The sequence below is a fragment of the Schistocerca cancellata genome, chromosome 1 (genome assembly GCF_023864275.1).
Source record: "Schistocerca cancellata isolate TAMUIC-IGC-003103 chromosome 1, iqSchCanc2.1, whole genome shotgun sequence".
Lineage (NCBI taxonomy): Eukaryota > Metazoa > Arthropoda > Insecta > Orthoptera > Acrididae > Schistocerca > Schistocerca cancellata.
In genome coordinates this window covers 533,959,353-533,981,117 of record NC_064626.1, presented here as the reverse complement: position 1 = coordinate 533,981,117, position 21,765 = coordinate 533,959,353, and positions in this window count along the sequence as shown.

Here is a 21,765-nt window from a genome sequence, read left to right as displayed (position 1 = left end):
GAGACGACAAACGCAGGTCTGGACGAAATGCCAGGAATGAAAAAGTTTCATGGGCCTGGAAGATTCACTAACAACTAAGACAACCCGTCCGGAAAACCTTCATTTCATGAGCTGTTGTGCGTTTGACATCAAAGTTGACAGCCGAAAGATGCACTTCAGGAGGTGTCAGTCAGTTCTGCTTTTTGGGCAGTGTACTCCCTAACAGTTACGAATGCTAGTCAGTCATATCCATTTGCTCTTGTATTTCTACTGTTTCGTTCTTGGTTCCTCCGAGCGCCTGCAAATTATAGAACACAAATATAATCTGCACCTGGGATAATGTTACAGAATAATCGAGTTTAAATTTTTTGTGGTATGCTAATTCTGGTTTATTATGTTATTATATAATCATGTATAATGACAGGGGACAAATATTAGTTGGTAATGAGGTGAACCTGCAAACCTCGATATTCCAGACTTATTCGAAATCTACACTTTATATTGAACTGCTGGTACTGATGCTGTGAAAAAGACGTATCTTAAACAAAACTCATGTTTTGTCAAAATCGGATTGCGGACCCCATCCAGAGCCCGTGAATCCGTAACATGCCATCTTCATTAAACGCTCACCGCGTCTCTCCGTCAAGTTGTCTACATGGCTTCAACAACAACGAAAACTCTTGTCGTGTTTTCCCAGTAAGGAGCATTTGGGCGAAATTTGATCCAAACGTGTGGCGTACAGTTGCTGCTGTCGTCTGCAACAAGTTTTCAGTTTGTGAAAGCCACACTTGAAGGGCATGAAATGACAAACTCACTCGCATAAAAACTTGCGGCACTGCACAAAAGCGCCAAAGGACGAAAAATGAGTTTGCATGAATAATTTGATTGTTTTTAGAGAAATAACAACAAATTACTAAATACATAAATGGAAACTGGAGCTTCTGCACTTTCTGAACTTTTAAAAATATTTTTAATCTAAAATTTTCTCTCATCAGTGAACATCAGCACCAATGTAATCCGTAAAAGTCTGCAACTTTCTTCATACGCAAAATTTTGACAAAATAATATTCTGACACAAACGATAAAATGAAGATTGTAGGTGCGACGTGCCTTGCTTCGAAATTTGATCAATGAGAAACAAGAGTTAATTCGCAAAATCTGAGATGCGTGCACTATATCATGAAACGTGATACATTTTGATTTGTGTGTGATAATAATAATTAGAAATTCGAAAAATACCATCTCACACAGCAACACCATATTCCAAAAGATGCAAAATACGAAATAAACCGCTCTCGATATGAAACTGAGATCTTTGAAACTCATCTACAAATAAAGGTGAATGGCAGGTTATTTATTGTGAAGCAGTATGCACGAGTACTTAACAGGCACACAAATCTGTCGTTCAGAACTCGACAAAGAAAGGAAAAATTGAAACAAATTAACAGACCTAATTAGGAATTCGTAATGCAGTTATGTGAGTTCAAGATCAAATTATTTGTAGAAGAATTTTATGTCATTCGTCATCACTGGAAGCATTTACTTCAGTTTTCACGGGTTGAATGGTGAAGACCACGACGAGTATTACTTTAGGTTGAACGACCTTACAGGGCTCAAACTCAGTGACCAGTCTTCTTATACCTGTATGTAATGTACGCCCGGTGAGATGCCATTTAATTTTCACCATGGTTTTATGTAGCCGCAAATGTCACCCAAGAAAAAATCCACCCAATACCGAGAAACTGCGGCGCCACATTCCTTGGGGAGACAAATTTTTGATTTTCTATCATAAAGACTGAGATAACAAAGGAGTCCTTTATCAAACTAGTGCACTAATTTGTTCACCAGCGAGAAACCTCCGTGTGACACCGTCTATATCTGAATCCTGATCTCGTTTTTCCCTTAATTAACCGAATAGAGAATGTATTGCAGGCTATTAACAAAGGTACGAGCATATGGAATAAGTTCACAGATATGTGAGTGGCTTGAAGACTTATTAACTAATAGAATCCAGAATGTTGTCCTCGATGCCGATTGTTCATCAGAGACGATGGTATCATTAGGAGTGCCCCAGGGAAGTGTTATAGGATCGCTGTTATTCGCTATATACATCAATGATATGGCGGACATTGTGGGCAGCACTTTGCGGTTGTTTGGTGATGATGCCGTGGTGTACAGTAAGGCGTCGAAGTTGAGTGACTGTAGGAAGATACAAAACGACTTAGACAACATTTCCAGTTGGTGGTATGAATGGCAATTAGCTGTGAATGTGGAAAAATGCAAGTTAATGCGGATGAGTACGAGGATCAAAGCTGTAATGCTCGGATACTATTATTGCTGGTGTCCAGCTTGATTTATTTATTTTATTGTTCCGTGCGACCAAGTTAAGGAGAAGTCTCCATGGTCATGGAACGAGTCAATACATGAAATTATAACACGGTATTAGAAACAGATAAAATGAAATATAAAAAAAAAACATATTCAGGTGACAAGTCGTAAGTTTAAATAAAGAAAATCAACAATGTAACACTGGAATTTGCTTAATTTTTTAACTCTTCCAGGAGCCTCTCGACAGAATAGAAGGAGTGAGCCATGAGGAAACTCTTCAGTTTAGACTTAAAAGAGTTTGGGCTACTGCTAAGATTTTTGAGTTCTTGTGGTAGCTTATTGAAAATGGATGCAGCAGAATACTGCACTCCTTTCTGCACAAGAGTCAAGGAAGTGCATTCCACATGCAGATTTGATTTCTGCCTCGTATTAACTGAGTGAAAGCTGCTAACTCTTGGGAATAGGCTAATATTGCTAACAACAAACGACATTAAAGAATATATATTCTGTGACGGCAGTGTCAGAATTCCCAGACTATTGAATAGGGGTCGACAAGAGGTTCTCGAACTTACACCACATATAGCTCGAACAGCCCGTTTTTGAGCCAAAAATACCCTTTTTGAATCAGAAGAATTACCCCAAAAAATAATACCATACGACATAAGCGTATGAAAATATGCGAAGTAGACTACTTTTCGTGTTGAAGTGTCACTTATTTCAGATACTGTTCTAATGGTAAATAAAGCAGCATTTAGTTTCTGAACAAGATCCTGGACATGGGCTTTCCACAACAGCTTACTATCTATCCGAACGCCTAGGAACTTGAACTGTTCCGTCTCGCTTATAATATGCCCATTCTGTCTGATCAAAATATCGGTTCTTATTGCATTGTGAGTTAGAAACTGTTAAAACTGAGTCTTACTGTGATTTAGCATCAAATTATTTTCCACAAGCCACGAACTTATTTCATGAACTACATTATTTGTTACTGTTTCAATATTACACACAAGATCCTCCACTATCAAACTGGTGTCATCAGCAAACAGAAATATTTTTGAATCATCTGTAATACTAGAAGGCATATCATTTATATAAATAAGAAACAGCAGTGGTCCCCCTGCGGGTTCGGGGGTTAGAATAGGCCCGCGGTATTCCTGCCTGTCGTAAGAGGCGACTAAAAGGAGTCTCACATGTTTCGGCCTTATGTGATGGTCCCCTCTCGGGTTTGACCTCCATCTTTCTAAATTATTCCGAAGAGCGAGCCAATTGGGGAAGGGCGCCTTACATGGTGCACTGTATCCGTCGTGCAATTAGACCTTTAGCCGTCTTTCTCGTCGTTGCAATGGTGTCCCGCTCGTTTTCGATCTTTTGGGCGATTACCACACTGCACTCTGCAGCGTTTCTTTTAACTGCGACGACGACCTTGGCCATTTTTTGCACCTAAGATCCAGCACGGTAGCCAGTCCGTTGTGGTGGGGCCGCCATGTACCCTCTTGGTTGTAGCCCCCTGACAACACAGGGATCGCTCTACTGATGCCTGCGCCGTTAACTCCCCACGTATGCCAAGGAGTAGATGCCCATCGCCCCGGGGCATCGGGACTCCCGGCAATGGCCATCCTGCCAGGTGGCCTTTGCTGTGGCTGGGTGGCGCCCGTGGGGAGGGCCCTTGGTCGGAGTAGGTGGCATCAGGGCGGATGACCCGCAATGAAGCGTGGTACATCATCTCTCGCTGGTGGGCCACCACCAGCAGTCTCTAAGCGATCGAGGTCTAACCTCAACGGCAGGAAATACGATCCACGATCATTTCCCTCCCTGGCCACTCCATGGGAGGAACGTATGGCAAAAGAAGGCAGTGGAGACTATTCACCCCGGTTCCTTGTGTGTACGCGAGTTGATGGGGAATCGTTTATGTCAACCAAGCCCCAGTTTTTTGTGGAGCATTTAGAGGACAAGTTCGGGGAGGTGGAGGGCTTGTCCAAGATGCGCTCTGGTTCTGTGCTCATCAAAACGGCATCCTCTGCCCAGTCACGGAGGTTGCTCAATTGTGACAAGTTGGGGGATGTTTCAGTTAACATCACGCCGCATAAGAGTCTGAACATGGTCCAGGGTATAATATTCCACAGGGATCTTCTTCTGCAGTCCGACGATGAATTACGCGCCAACCTCGAACGACGAGGTGTTCACTTCGTCCGGCGCGTCCATCGGGGTCCGAGGGATAATCAGGTAGCCACCGGTGCCTTCATCTTGGCCTTTGAGGGTGATGTCTTACCCGAAAAGGTTAAGGTGATGGTTTACCGTTGTGATGTGAAGCCATATATCCCTCCTCCGATGCGGTGTTTTAAATGCTGGAAGTTCGGGCACATGTCATCTCGCTGTACTTCCAGCATCACGTGTCGGGATTGTGGACGTCCTTCGCATCCTGATACTCCATGTGCCCCGCCTCCTATCTGTGTTAACTGCGGAGAACACCATTCCCCCTGCTCGCCGGACTGTAGGATCTTTCAGAAGGAAAGGAAGATAATGGAATATAAGACCCTGGACCGCCTGTCCTACACCGAGGCAAGGCGGAAATTTGAGCGGCTACATCCTGTGCCAATGCCAACTAGTTATGCCGCTGCTGCAACACCAGTTCGATCTCAGCTCGGTCAGCATTCACCGGCCCCCTTGGTTGTGGGGGGCACTTCACTCCCTGTTGCTCCTGCTCCATCTACTTCAGGAGCAACACCACCCCAACCACCGGGGACATCTGTTCCCCCTTCACAGCCGGAGAAGCGTGAGCCTTCTTCGGCTCCTCTCGCTCGGAAGGGGTCCCTTGGGGCCCTCCCATCCCAGGCTTTGCCCAGTGCCAAAGTGGACACCCGCAAGGTTGTCAAACAATCACCGGTCGCTGGTCGTAGGGCGTCACGGTCGTCTTCAGTCCCAGAGACTGACCCAGTGAGGCCCTCCCAGCCAGAACCACCTAAGGCTCAGCGCGCAAAGCAGTCAAAGAAAAAGGCTCCCAAGCATCCTGAAATTGCGGTGGCACCTGTCCCACCGCAACCTTCTCCCTCTGCGTCCGAGGATGAGGTGGAGATCCTGGCGTCCGCTGAGGACATGGATCTCGCCAGTCCCTCGGATGCAGTAGATAGCTGTTGTCCAGGTGGTGACTCAGTAGCAGCAGGGGCCCCGGAGGCGTAATCTGCCTCCCCAGTCCCTTCACGCCTTTCCCATCCATGGCTAATACCATCCTCCAGTGGAACTGCAGCGGTTTCTTCCACCATCTAGCTGAGCTCCGCCAACTTCTCAGCCTTCGCCCTTTCTTCTGCATTGCTCTGCAGGAAACTTGGTTTCCGGCGATGCGAACCCCCGCCCTCCGTGGCTATCGGGGTTATTACAAGAACCGAGCAGCTTATGAAAGGGTGTCTGGTGGCGTCTGCATTTATATCCTTCACACTCTGCACAGCGAGTCTGTCCCTCTCCAGACGCCTTTAGAGGCTGTCGCTGTACGTGTGTGGACGCCACAGGCTGTTACCGTCTGCAGTCTTTACATTCCACCGGATGGTGATGTCTCGCAGCATGTCCTGGCTGCACTGGTCGCCCAATTGCCGCCACCTTTCTTGCTATTGGGCGACTTCAACGCTCATAACCCTCTGTGGGGTGGGTCAGTGGCAACAGGTCGAGGCGCCATCATTGAGCATTTATTGTCGCAGCTCGATCTCTCGCTGTTAAATGATGGTGCCTTCACACACTTCAGTGTGGCGCATGGCACCTACTCCGCCATTGACCTTTCAATCTGTAGCCATAGCCTCTTACCGTCTGTCCAATGGAGTGTGCATGACGACCTGTGTGGTAGTGACCATTTTCCGATCTTTTTGTCACTACCACAGCGCCCCTCTTCTGGGCACCCTAGCAGATGGGCTATGAATAAGGCTGACTGGGACTTGTTCTCCTCCACTGCCGCTTTTGAGCCTCTCTCTACCGATGACATTGATGCGGTGGTTCAATCGGTCACCACCGGCATCGTTACTGCCGCCGAATCTGCCATTCCCCATTCCTGTGGGTCCCCTCGGCGGAAGGCTGTGCCTTGGTGGTCGCCTGAGATCGCTGAAGCGATTAAAGATCGCCGGCGGGCGCTCCAGCGTCACAAGCGACACCCCTCCCTCGACCACCTTATCGCCTTCAAACGGCTGCGTGCGCGGGCCCGCCTCCTTATCCGCCAAGGCAAGAAGGAGTGCTGGGAGCGGTATGTGTCCACCATTGGCCTCCATGTCACTCCTTCGCAGGTCTGGGCCAAGATTCGACGCGTCTACGGCTATCGGCCACCTGCCAGCGTCCCTGCGCTCTCACTGAATGGAGCAGTTTGTACTGACTCCGACGTCATTGCCAATCGCTTAGCAGAGCATTTTGCTATGAGTTCCGCTTCTGCGAATTACCCCCAGGCCTTCCGCTCCATTAAAGAGCGGATGGAACGTCGGAGCCTTTCGTTTCGCACCAACCACCCGGAATCTTACAATGCTCCATTTAGTGAGTGGGAATTTCGCAGTGCCCTCGCTGCTTGCCCTGATACCGCTCCTGGGCCAGATGGCATCCACTGTCAGATGCTGAAACACCTTTCAGTGGACTGCCAGCGGCGCCTTCTCGATCTTTACAACCGTCTTTGGGTCGAGGGGGAGTTTCCGTCGCAATGGCGGGAAGGCATTGTCATCCCCGTTTTGAAACCTGGAAAGCACCCTCTGGAGGTGGACAGCTACCGTCCCATTAGCCTCACCAACGTTCTTTGCAAGTTGCTTGAACGGATGGTGAGCCGGCGCTTGCATTGGGTACTGGAGTCTCGAGGCCTTCTGGCTCCATCTCAGGGTGGGTTCCGTAAAGGCCGCTCCGCCGCCGACAATCTGGTGAGCCTGGAGTCGGCCATCCGTACTGCCTTTTCCCGCCGTCAGCACCTGGTCGCTGTCTTTTTCGACATGCGGAAGGCGTACGATACGACGTGGCGTCATCACATTCTTTCTACGCTCCATGGATGGGGTCTTCGGGGTCCTCTGCCGATTTTTATCCGCAATTTTCTGTCGTGTCGTACCTTCCGCGTGCAAGTCGCGGCCTCGTATAGTTCCTCCCACGTCCAGGAGAACGGTGTGCCACAGGGCTCTGTTTTAAGTGTCTGTCTGTTTTTAATAGCCATTAACGGGCTTGCTGCGGCCGTGGGAAATTCTGTCTCCGCTTCCCTGTATGCTGACGACTTCTGCCTTTATTACAGCTCTACTGGCATTGCCGCTGTTGAACGTCAGCTACAGGGCGCTATCCGTAAGGCGCAGTCTTGGGCTGTAGCGCATGGGTTTCAGTTTTCGGCAGCCAAGACCCGCGTTATACATTTCTGCCGGCGCCGAACAGTCCATCCTGAGCCGCGGCTTTATCTTGCCGACGAACTCCTTGCTGTGGTGGAGACCCACAGGTTTTTGGGGGTGGTTTTTGATGCCCGGTTGACTTGGCTGCCTCATATCCAGCAGCTTAAACAGACGTGTTGGCGGCATCTAAACGCTCTGAGATGCTTGAGCCACACCCGCTGGGGAGCCGACCGCTCTACCCTGTTACGGCTCTACCAGGCGTTAATCCAGTCCCGTCTGGATTATGGGTGCCTGGCATATGGCTCCGCATCCCCGTCTGCGTTGCGGGTGCTGGACCCAATCCTCCACAGCGGGATACGCCTTGCCACTGGTGCTTTCCGCACCAGCCCTGTGGACAGCTTACTCGTGGAGGCAGGTGTCCCTCCACTGCGGTTCCGGCGCCAACGTTTGCTGGCCGCTTATGCTGCCCATGTTCTAAGCTCGCCCGGGCATCCTAACTATCGTCTCCTGTTCCCGCAGTCAGTCGTCCGTCTGCCGGAACGTCGGCCCCGGTCGGGTTGTCCGATCGCCATACGCGTCAAGGAGCTTCTCTCCGGGCTTGGGCTTGTCCCTGTTCCACCTCCTTTCCGGGCACTTCTGCGTACACCCCCGTGGTGCGTTCCTCGCCCTTGCCTTCGGCTCGACTTGGCACAGGGCTCGAAGGACTCAGTCCCTCCAGAGGCCTTCCGCCGCCGCTTTTATTCCATCCTGGCCACGTATCAGGGCTCTGGCATTGTTTACACCGACGGCTCGATGGTTGCTGGTCGAGTCGGGTATGCGCTCACTCTAGGGAACCATTCCGAACAACGTTCTTTGCCGGCTGGCTGCAGCGTTTACACTGCTGAGCTGGTCGCCATCTTTCGAGCCCTAGAGTATATCCGCTCCTGCTCAGGTGAGTCGTTCGTTATCTGTAGCGATTCCCTGAGCAGTTTACGAGCACTCGACCAGTGTTTTCCTCGTTCCCGTCTGGTGATGGCTATCCATGAGTCCCTGCATACTCTTGCGCGTTGCGGCCGCTCTGCGGTCTTCGTGTGGACCCCAGGCCATGTTGGGATCCCCGGCAACGAGAATGTTGACCGGCTGGCGAAAGAGGCTACTAGTGCACCACCTCTGGACGTTGGCCTCCCGGAGACCGATTTGCGGGCGTTCCTACGCCGCAAAATTCTGGACCTTTGGGACACTGAATGGCGCGCCCTGCCTTCGCGCAACAAACTTCGGGCCATCAAGGGGGCTACCGGTGTGTGGCGCTCCTCCTTGCGGGTTTCTCGCAAGGAGTCTGTTGTCCTCTGCCGGCTGCGCATTGGGCACACTCGGCTTACCCACGGCCACTTATTGCGCCGTGAGGATGCGCCTCTATGTCGCTGCGGCTCCGTTTTATCCGTGGTTCATGTTTTATTGGAGTGTCCGTTTTTAGCTGCGCTCAGGCAGTCGTTCGCACTGCCTGACTCGCTCCCTGCCCTTTTAACAGATGACCCGGCTATGGCTGACTTAGTTTTACGTTTTATTCGGGCAGGGGGTTTTTATTCTTTACTCTGAGTGTTTCTATTTTTATCTTATTGTTTTGTGTTGATTCTGGCCTTTGGCCTCCGGTTTTAAACTGATTTTTTAATGTGTTTCTAGTGGTTGGCTTTTCCTTTTTTATTTCTCTGGTCGGCCAACCACCGTCACACTCTGTGTGCTTTTAGTTCGTTTTGTCTTGTCTTTGTCTCAGTTTCTCTTGTCCTGTATCGTCTGTGATCTCTTTTGTTCCTCGTTTTTATTCTCTGTGGGTGTTCTTTGTCTTTGGAAAAAGGGACCGATGACCATAGCAGTCTGGTCCCTTTAATCCCCCAAACCAACCAAACAGCAGTGGCCCCAGCGCCGACCCTTGGGGAACGCCCCACTTAACAGTGCCCCGTTGGGACTGAACATCACTACCACTCTCAATATTGTGGAGAATTACCTTCTGCTTTCTGTTCTTAAAGTAAGAGGCGAACCAACTGTAAGCTACTCCCCTTACTCCATAATGGTCCAACTTCTGCAGTAATATTTTGTGGTCAACACAGTCAAAAGCTTTCGTTAAATCAAAGAAAACACCTAGCGTTCGCAACCTTTTATTTAATCCGTCCAAAACCTCACAGAGAAAAGAGAATATAGCATTTTCAGTTGTTAAGCCATTTCTAAAACCAAACTGAACATTTGACGGAAAATTATGTGAATTTAAATGCTCCAGTAACCTTGTATATACAACCTTCTCGATAACTTTAGCAAACACCGATGGCATAGAAATAGATCTAAAATTGTCAACATTATCAATGTCTCCCTTTTTATAAAGTGGCTTCACTACCGAGTACTTTAATCGGTCAGGAAACCGACCACTCCTAAAGGAAAAGTTACAGATATGGCTAAGTACTGGGCTAACATACATAGAACAATACTTCAGTATTCTGCTGGATACCCCGTCATATCCATGAGAGTCCTTGGTCTTTAGTGATTTAATTATTAACTCAATCTCCCTCTTGTCAGTATCGTGGAGGAGCATTTCAGGTAACAGTCTCGGAACACTTTTTTCTAAGAGCGCTATATGATTCCCTGTTGGGACTAGGTTTCTATTTAGTTCACCTGCTATATTCAGAAAGTGATTATTAAATACTGTACATATATGCGACTTATCAGTAACACGGACATTCCCACTACGCACTGATTCTATATCCTCGACCTGTCTCTGCAGACCAGCCACTTCCTTTACGACTGACCATATGGTTTTAATTTTATCCTGAGACTTAGCTATTCTATCTGCATACCACATACTTTTTGCCTTCCTAATAACATTTTTAAGCACCTTACAATACTGTTTGTAATGGGCTGCTGCGTTTAGATTTTGACAGTTTCTAACGTTTTGATATAATTGCCACTTTGTTCTACAAGATATTCTTATCCCTCTAGTCAGCCACCCAGGCTGCCTGTTTGTGCTAGTACCCTGTTTTGAACGTTCTAACGGAAAGCAACTTTCAAAGAGCATGAGAAAAGTCTTGAGAAAAGCATTATATTTATCGTCTACTGTATCAGCGCTATAAACATCTTGCCACTCTTGTTCCTTGATAAGGTTTACAAAAGTCTCTACAGCAACTGGATCAGCTTTCCTAAACAGCTGATGAATATATTTAACACGTGTTGCAGCACAAAAATCTTTTAGAGTTAAAATTTGTGCATCATGATCTGAAAGGCCACTCACCTTTTTGCTAACAGAATGCCCTTCTAGTAATGAGGAATGAACAAAAATGTTGTCTATGGTTGTTCTACTGTTCCCTTGCACTCTCGTTGGAAAGAATACGGTTTGCATAAGATTATATGAATTAAAGAGGTCTACCAGCATCCTCTTCCTTGCACAATCACTTATACAATTAATATTGAAGCCACCACATATAACTAACTTTTTGTATTTCCTATAAAGTGAACCAAGAACCTCCTCAAGCTTTAGCAAAAATGTTGTGAAATCGGAGTCTGGGGATCTATAAATAACAACAGTTAGAAGTTTAGCTCCGTTAAATTTAACCACACCTGCATAACATTCAAACACCTTTTCAGTGCAGTACTTTTAAACATCAATTGGCTCAAATGGGATGCCGTTTTTCACAGACATGGCTACTCCCCCATACCGGAAAGAGCTCCTCGAAGAGCTGCCAGCCAACCTGTATCCTGGTAAAGGAAGCCTCTGAATTATCTCCTTATTTAAGAAGTGTTCTGATATACCAATAATTTCAGAGTCAACATCTATAAGTCAACATCTAACTTTATCTCTAATACCTTGTATATTTTGATGAAATATACTAATTCCTTCATTTCTCGGACACCTAAGCTTTGTCAAAAGTGGTTCCTTTGTTAGAGAGACTTCCCTTAAGCAGGTATACCAGTGAAGTCGTTTAAATATCTGTGTGTGACGTAGCAAAGCGATATGAGATGGAACGAGCATGTTAGAACTGTGGTAGGGAAGCGAATGGTCGCTTTATTGGGAGAATTTTAGGAAAAAGTGCTTCATCTGTAAAGGAGATCGCCTACAGTACGCTGGTGCCACCTATTCTTGAGTACTGCTCGAGTTTTTGGGATCAGTATCAAGTCAGATTGAAGGAGGACATCGAAGCAATTCAGAGGCGGGTGCTAGATTTGTTGCTGATAGGTTCGAACAACACGTAAGTGTTACAGTGATGCTTCGGGAACTCTAATGGGTATCCGTGGAGGGAAGGCGACGTTCTTTTCCAGAAACCCTGTTGAGAAAATTTAGAGAGCCGGCATTTGGAGCTGACTGGCGTATGATTCTACTGCCGCCAATATACACTGCCTGTAAGGACCACGAAGATAAGACACGAGAAATTAGGGTACATAGGGAGGCATATAGACAGTAGTTTTTCCTTCGCTCTTTTTGCGAGTGGAGTTGGAAAGGAAGTGACTTGTAGCAGTACAGGGCACCTTCTGCCACGCACCACACGATGGAGTGCGGAGTATCTATGCACATGTAGATGTATTTCGACTAATACCGTTGAAATCTACGCACCACATCCGATGTCTTGAAACTCCTCGAGATCAGTGTGACAGATGACAGTCACACAACTCAATGTGTCTGTGACCTGATTATCCGATCCCCATACACGCTTCACTAAAAAGCGAAAGCCAGAAATGCTGACAGCCTAACACGCTGTCGTGCCTATTTTGCGACGTCTGGCAAGCACCCAGCTTAACGCCTGGTTATCCGTTTTTAAAGATAAAATACAAATTTGTCCAGGGTGGAAAGTACCGCTAGCGCTTTTACCTCGTACACGGAGCTCTTGAGTTCAGCCACAGACAAAGCTCCGGAAGCGAATGCGACTGGTCTTTTGTCACTGTCATGCTCCTGAAAGAGTGCAGCTGCAATCCCAGAACTGGAAGCATCCGCTTGCACTATAAATGGGCGTTCAGAATCTGGAATAGCCAAAACGGGAGCATGGCTTAATGCCAGCCTGTCGACTATCGGCCCACTGAAAAAATTCTCCCTTATGGCGCAGCTGATTCAAGGGCGCAACTGATTGGATGAAATTAGGTATGAATTTAAAAAAAGAAAACATTGTATTGACATATTTAGGTATAGCATTCTTACTCTTTGGAGGAGAAAAATTCTGGAAAACTTCGGTGCACTATTGACAAATCCTCACACTGGTTGCAGAAACTAAACGCCCTAGAAAGGAAATTTCAGGAGGGGACAGATTAACTTTAGATGGTTTAATAGTTAAGCGCACTTCTCGCAAACTAACAGCAGCATGGCTTAAACGGTCTAATTGTTTTAGAAGGTACTCCTACATATCATTACATCGTCAAGGTAATATTTAAACTTAAGCTCATCTAAAACTTATTGAAAGAACCGTCGTACCTGTTGATAAACCCAAATGGACCGCGATTGAATTCAAATAAATTCCAGTCGTTACAGAACGCCGTCAGAGGCTTGGACCAGTTAAGGGCACCTGGTGGTGGACTTGGTTAAGGTCTAACAGACTCTCACACAATAACGCACATCGGCAAACTAAGTGAAACAATATATATATTTACTAAGATTTTTTCAAGAAAGCTCAAATCTGCTAATTTATTAGTTATTTCCAAGCTGAGCAAAATCGTCAATACAGTAGGCTTGCGTTCGGGAGTAGCGCAGTTTAAGGGAAATACTTGACGACTGATTTCTATCTTCAGTGTTGTCTAATCTAATCTTGTGCACCTTCTGTAATGACATAATCGTAAAGTCTGTAAATAGAAGTTAAGCGTTATACTTGTCTTCTAAACAAAAATTTAGGTGAAGTAGTCGATTTATTAAAAAATTCAGCCCCGCAACCACGAAGAATGCATGTAAGCTTGAAGGCTTTTCATCCCTCACTACATAAACTTTGCTAAAATATTGGGTTTCCTTGTCTCAAATACGTTTTCAGATATGTTATTTAAAGAATATGTTTCTGATGATAGCTCCTGAAGGATGGCGTTTCATGTGGAAAGTTACATTGAGGCTTCCACTATAAGTCGTTTTCGTGTACTAGAGGCAGCCGCCTGCAACATTCGTACTATTTAAAGTAAGACAATGATTGGTTCTTGCAAACAGGGTCACACTGCTAAGACTGACGCGTCACGTACGGTTCTGGAAGACTATCAAGTTTCTGAATAGTTTAATCCACTGTTACCTACATCAGTCAGCTGATGTGCTGAATTGTGACCACTGTGCAGTATTAATATCAGATAGTCTGAATTGTATGTACATACCTCGTCCTTTAATAAAGGAACAAGCGAAAATATCGTGTTCTTATACTTTGAATTGCTTCCTAGGATCTGCACTTGGTGCCTTTAAATGGCCAAGAACTAATTGCCTTGCGGCTGCAACAGAAGGAAATCGGTCAAAAAGGCTACGTGAATTGCTTTTACACATGGTAAAGTGCTCACACTCAACTCGAATGTAATGAAAACAGCTACTGAGGAGCTTGGTTCAAATGGCTCTGAACACTATGGGACTTAACATCTGAGGTCATCAGTCCCCTAGAACTTCGAACTACTTAAACCTAACTAACCTAAGTACTTCACTTAAAACTTCCGGGCTGATAGGCCGTGGTAGAAGTATAAAACACTCTCCTGACGTTTCGTCTCCGACTGCGGGAGACATCCTCGGAGGTAAAGCGGCGAACTGTTCGCCGCTTTACCTCCGAGGATGTCTCCCGCAGTCGGAGACGAAACGTCAGGAGAGTGTTTTATACTTCGACCACGGCCTATCAGCCCGAAAGTTTTAAGTGAAGACAATACCGGCCGTGAAAGCTTACATTGTATGATTAACCTAAGTACATCACACACATACAAGCTCGAGGCAGGATTCGAACCTGCGACTGCAGCGGTCGCGCGGTTCCAGACTGAAGCGCCTAGAACCGCTCGGCCACAACGGCCGGCTCAGGAGCTTGTTTGAGATGATTTTGTATTTCCCAGGATTATCCTTATCTTGTTGGTTCAGATTTTATCCGTTCCCTATCTGACAGTTCTCGAGGGAATTCCATTGACAATGAAGATGTTGCTAAGCTTAACTAACTAGCGATAAGAGAGAGAGCCGTAAAGTAATCTATAAGCATGTACACAATGTATATATGAAGGTAGTATCTGTTCCCGAAATAACAGATACCATTGATGACCGTGCAGCTTCTCTAGAATAAAATGATAATTAAATCGACACCCTAGCTGGAAACAGGCGTTGATATACATCATTGGGTACATGTTGAAAATCAGATCCTGGGTTCGAGTCCCGGTCAGCAGTGTTATCTGTTCTTTAGGGAACAGATACTACCTTCATATATAGTTAAAATATGGCTGCCCGGCCATTGACCATCTTGTGTGAACGCACACGCTATGCCCCAACTCGTACGGGACTTGGTAGATTAATCTGCCACGAGTAATGAGTGTGATGGGCAAACATCTATTAGGCGCACTACAAATTTACTGATGTGGACATGTTGGGACTGTGGGTCTCACAGGGGGCGTGCAAGGGATACGTACCTGCAGGCGCACTGTCCTCTGTGCCCTCGGTGTGTCAGATAGAGCCGGCACGGTACCTCAGCGTGTTCGGTCAGAGGCGTTAAGCTACCCTCTGTAGTAAAAAAACTGAGTAAACGGATCAACGAACAACCTGCACAAGTGTCATCGGACGTCCACCACGAACAAAATGAGATTAAAAAAAAATATGGACAGAGCGTCTGCCATGTAAGCAGGAGATCCCGGGTTCGAGTCCCGGTCGGGGCACACGTTTTCAACATGTCCCCAATAATGCATATCAACGCCTGTCTGCATCTAGGGTGTGGGTTTAATTATCATTTTATATACACTATGTGATCAAAAGTATCCGGATACTCCCAAAAACATACGTTTTTTATATTAAGTGCATTGTGCTGCCACCTACTGCCATGCACTCCATATCATCGACATCAGCAGTCATTAGACGTCGTGAGAGAGTAGAATGGGGCGCTCCGCGGAACTCACGCACTTCGAACGTGGTCAGGTGATTGGGTTTCACTTGTGTCATACGTCTGAACGCGAGATATTAACACTCCTAAATGTCCCTCAGTGCACTGTTTCCGATGCGATAGTCATGTGGAAACGTGAAGGGACACGTACAGCACAAAAGCGCACAGGCCGATCTCGCCTGTTCACTGACAGAGACCGCCGACAGTTGAAGAGGGTCGAATTGTGTAATAGGTAGACATCTATCCAGACCACCACACAGGAATTCCGAACTGCATCACGATCCACTGCAAGTACTATGACAGTTAGGCGGGAGATGAGAAAACTTTGATTTCATGGCCGAGCGGCTGCTCATAAGCCACACATCACGCCGGCAAATGCCAAACGACGCCTCTCTTGTTGTAAGGAGCGTAAACATTGGGCGATTGAACGGTGGAAAGCATTGTGTGGAGTGCCGAAACACGGTACACAGGGTGGCGATCCGATGGCAGTGTGTGGGTATGGCGAATGCACGGTGAACGTCATTTGGTAGCGTGTGTATTGCCAACAGTAAAATTCAAAGACGGTGGTGCTATGTTGTGGTCGTGTGTTTCATGGAAGGAGCTTGCACCCCTTGTTGTTTTGTGTGGCGCTATGGCTACATTGATGTTTTAAGCACCTTCTTGCTTCCCACGGTTGAAGAACAATCGGAGATGGCGATTGCATCTTTCAACACGCCCGATTACCTATTCATAATGCACGGCCTGTGGCGGAGTGGTTACACGACAATAACATCCCTGTAATGGACTGACCTGCACAGGGTCCTGACCTGAATCCTACAGAACACCTTTGGGATGGTTTGGAACGCCTACTTCGTGCCAGGCCTCAATGACCGACATCCATACCTCTCCTCAGTGCAGCACTCCGTGAAGAATGGGCTACCATTCCCCAAGAAACTTTCCAGCACCTGATTGAATGTATGCCTGCGGGAATGGAAGCTGTCATCAAGGCTAAGGGTGGGCCAACACCATATTGAATTCCAGCATTATCGATGGAGGGCGCCACGAACTTGTAAGTCATTTTCAGCCAGGTGTCGGAATACGTTTCATCACATAGTGTATTGTTGATTAAGTTTGTGTACTGTTCTTATAAAACATTTAAAGTTGTTTGTTTCAAAGCAATATTTTACCAGCACTTTGTTCTAAATATCAACTTTTGCAACTCGCTAGAGCTCGGTGTCCGTTTGCCACACATTTTCCACCACGCAAATATTCATCGCATGCCCTTAAATTGGTAATACAGGGATAGTAGCACCGCAGTGATCCTGTTAAATTTGCCATTGTCAACCACAAATGGAAATGTTACAATTTGCATTTAGAGGGCTCATTTAGCTGCATTTGTGCGTTGCCCTCAGTCAATATGTGCCCATAAGAATTTAACTGACTACGGCGCACGGACGAGAATATAATTTTGATACTGATTTTCTGCAGCTGTTTCATAAATAGCGAAGACAAATATGATTTTGAGATCTGCTGTTTTCGCTTACTTGATATCACACAAGAAGACTGGTGGGAAACATCGCTACTTTCAGTAAGAGGTGATACCAAAAGTACCGTCCGCCACACATCATCAAGTGGCTTGCAGAGAAGTTGCGATCTTATCCTTGTGTTAATGGTTACGAATGAGTAAAGGTAGTCTGAAAAGATAGCGCCGGGTGACTGCTGTTTTGCATTCATTCGTAGACACACTGAGCATAACTCGATCTTTTAGTGAATGGTACAGAATATTTCAAACTCGTACCGATCTCCATTACTCCTTTCCTTCTTCCAGTTGGGAAGGAAACGAAAAATATATAGACTTCTTGAATTCTTTTACGTCACCCGACACCTCGCATTTTCACCAGCGGAAGTATGCAGTGCTGTCAGCGAAACTAAATTTCAGTGCCTTGTGACACCTGGCTTCTAAATGTTCCCAACCATAATTCATGTGAGAGACGACGTTCTCTCCTCCAGCGCTTCCCCTTTAAGCGCGCTGAATGAGCAAAAATCCTCTTACACACAGCAGCGCTTCGTTATCGTGGTCAAGCGGGTGCCGGGAAACCAGTGCTAACGTCTAACAACACCCATCGTCGCGTTTAGTTTGCAACAAAATTGTAAGTTTCTGATGCTGTCTTGGTATATTTGAAATCTTCATATTAGTTCAAACCGAATTACTGATGAATTCTGTCACGACCTCTAAACATTTTCAAGTACATTGGTCTCCCTCCTGTCGCTACGTCCACGCTACAATTCAAGGATGCCGTACCGTTAACTTTCTTTTGTATAAGATATCGTAGTTGACGTTAGACGGTAAGCTTTGCTGTATTGCGAGATCCATTTCTTTTCTAAGGGTGTTTTTTCTTCTAGTTCTCTTTATGAGATCTACTGTGTGCCTCCCGAGGTGCAGAGCGCTAGGCTACAAGTTCCAACCTACTTTTTTCCTCTCGCAGAGCGCTAATTTCGCCTTTCAAAAAATCTTCATGTGTGTGACGCTAGAATAAAAATACATACACGCCAAATTCATCAAAGAGTACTACATTGAAGCGCCAAAGAAATTGGTATAGGCGTGAGTATTCAAATACAGAGATATGTAAACAGCAGAATACGGCGCTGCGGTCGGCAACGCCTATATAAGACAAGTGTTTGGCACAGTTGTTAGATCGGTTACTATTGCTACAATGGCAGGTTATCAAGATTTAATGAGTTTGAACTTTGTGTTACGGTCGACGCACGGGACAGCATCTCCGAGGTAGCGATGAAGTGGGGATTTTCCCGTACGATCATTTCACGAGTGTACCGTGAATATCAGGAATCCGGTAAAATATCAAATCTCCGACATCGTCGCGGCCGACAAATATCCAGCAAGAACGGGACCAACGACGACTGAAGAGAATCGTTCAACGTGACAGGAGCCCAACCTTTCTGCAGATTGCTGCAAATTTCAGTGTTGGGCCACCAACAAGTGCCAGCGTGTGAACCATTCAACGAAACATCATCGACATGGGCTTTCGGAGCCGAAGGCCAATTCGTGTATCCTCGACGACTGAACGACACAATGTTTTACGACTCGCCTGGGTCCGTCAACACCGACATTGGTCTGTTGATGACTGGAAACATGTTCCCTGGTCGGACGAGTACCGAGCGAATGGACGTGTACCGGTATGCAGACAACCTCATGAATCCATGGACCCTGCATGTCAGCAGGGTACTGCTCAAGCTGGTAGAGGTTTTGTAATGGTGTGGAGCGTGTGCAGTTGGAGTGATAGCGTACTCCTGATACGTCTAGATACGGATCTGACAGGTGACACGTTTGTAACCATCCTGTCTGATAACATGCATCCGCTCGTGTCCTTTAAGCATTCCGACGGACTAGGGCATTACAGCAGGACAACGTGACACCCCACACGTCCAGAATTGCTACAGAGTGGCTGCAGCAACGCTCTTCTAAGTTTAAACCCTGCCGCTTGCCATCAAACTCTGCAAACATAAACATTATTGAGCATATCTCGGATGCAGTGCAACGTTCTGTTCAAAAGAATCTCCACCCCCGTCGCACTCTTACGGATTTATGGATAGCCCTGCATGATTCACGGTGTCAGTTCCCCCCACCACTACTTCAGTCCATGTCACGTCCTGTTGCGGCACTTCGGCACGCTCGTCGGGGCGCTACACGAGATTAGGCAGGTGTACCAGTTTCTTTGGCTCTTCAGTGTAGTAGGGATCAATGAAATGAAATGGAAAAAAGACAAGGATTTCGGGTCAGATCAGTATAGGGTAATACTAACATCAACAGAAAATGGTATAACGGAAGTAGGATTCATTATGAATAGGAAGATAGGGCAGAGAGTGTGTTACTGTGAACAGTTACGTAATAGGTTGTTATTATCGGAATCGACAGCAAACCAATGCCGATATCGATAGTTCAGGTGTGCATGCCGACGTCGGACGCTGAAGATGAATTAAGGAAAGTATATGAGGACATTGAAAGGGTAATACATACCTAAGAGAGATGAAAATCTAATAGTCATGAGTGGGACTGAAATTCAGTTGTAGGAGTAGAAGAAAAGTTTACGGGAGAATGTGGGCTTGGAACAAGGAATGAGAGGGAGGAAATTGTGTAATAAATTTCAGCTACTAATAGCGAATACTCTGATCAAGAATAACAAGAGGAGGGATATACTTGGAAAAGGCCGGGTGATACGGGTAGATTTCAGTTAGATTACATCATGATCAGACAGATTTCAAAATCAGATACTGAATTGCAAGGCGTACCCAGAGCAGATGTAGACTCAGATTATAATGTAGTAATGATGAAGAGAAGGCTAAAGCTTAAGAGATTAGAATCAATACTGAAAGAAGTGGGATACGAAAGTACTAAGGAATGACGAGACAGACTTAAAGTTCCCTAAGGCTAAAGGTACAGCAATAAGGCAAAGCGCAGTAGGCAGTGCAGTTGAAGAGGAATGGACGTCTATAAAAAGGGCAATCACAGAAGTTGGAAAGAAAAAACATAGGTACAAAGAAAGTAACTGCGAAGAAATCATAGGTAACAGAAGAAATACTAAGGAATGAAGAGAGCCGGTTGCTGTGGCCGAGCGGTTCTAGGCTCTTCAGTCCGGAAACATGCTGCTGCTATGGTCGCAGGTCCGAATTCTGCCTCGGGCATGGATGTGTGTGATGGCCTTAGGTTAGTTAGGTTTAAGTAGTTCTAAGTCTAGGGGACTGCTTACCTCAGATGTTAAGTCCCATAGTGCTCAGAGTCATTTGAACCATTTCTGAATGAAGAGATGCGCTTGGATTTCTCTAAGGCTATAAATACTGCCATAACAACTCAGTAGGCAGCTAAGTTGAAGAGGAATGGACATTTCTAAAAAGGGCAATCACAGAAGATGGAAAAGAAAACATAGGTACATGGAAGGTGACTGCCAAGAAACCGTGGATAACAGAAGAAATACTTCAGTTGATCGATGAAAGAAGGAAGTACAAAAGTGTTCAGGGAAGTTCAGGAGTATAGAAATAGAAGTCGCTCAGGAATGAAATAAATAGGAAATGCAGCGAAGCTAAGACAAAATGGCTGCATGACAAATGTGAAGAAATCGAAAAAGAAATGATTGTCGGAAGCACTGACTCAGCATATAGGAAAGTCAAAAGAACCTTCCGTGAAATTGAAAGCAAGAATGACAACGTTAAGAGTGCAACGGGAATTTCACTGTTAAATGCAGAGGAGAGAGTGGACAGGTGTAAATAGTACATTAAAGGCCTCTGTGACGGGAAAGATTTATGTGATGTGATGGAAGAAGAAACAGGAGTCGATTTAGAAGACATAGGGGTTCAATATTAGAATCAGAATTTAAGAGAGATTTGGAGGTCTTAGGACCAAATAAGGCACGAGGGATGGATTACATTTCATCAGAATTTCTAAAATCATTGAGGGGAAGTGGCAACAAAACAACTATTCACATTGGTGTGTAGAATGTATGAGTCTGGTGACATACCATCTGACTTTCGGAAAAATATCATCCACACAATTCTGAAGACTGCAAGAGCTGACGAGTGCTACAACTATCGCACAGTCAGCTTTTAGTTCATGAATCAAAGTTACTTACTAGAATAATATACAAAAGAATGGAAAAGAAAACTGAGAGTGTGTTAGATGACAATTAGTTTGGGTGATTTGTAGACCTGGAAAAAGCGTTCGACAATGTAAAATGGTGCAGGGGTAAACTACAGGGAGAGATGGATACAATATGTACAAGAGCCAAGAGAAAATAAGAGTGCACGACCGAAAACGAAGTGCTCTGATTAAAAAGGGTGTAAGACAGGGATGTAGTCTTTCACTCCTGCTGTTCAATCTGTACCTAGAAGAAACAATGGCGGAAATGAAAGAAAGGTTGAAGATTGGAATTAAGATTCAAGGCGAAAGGATGTCAATGATGCGATTCGCTGATGATAGTGGTATCCTGAGTGAAAGTGGAGACGAATTCCTTTATCTGCTAAATCTAATGGTCTAATGAGTGCAGAATGTGGATTGAGAGTAAATCGATAAAAGACAAAAATGATAAGTAGCAATGTAGCCCATGGTACACAAAACAGGTCCG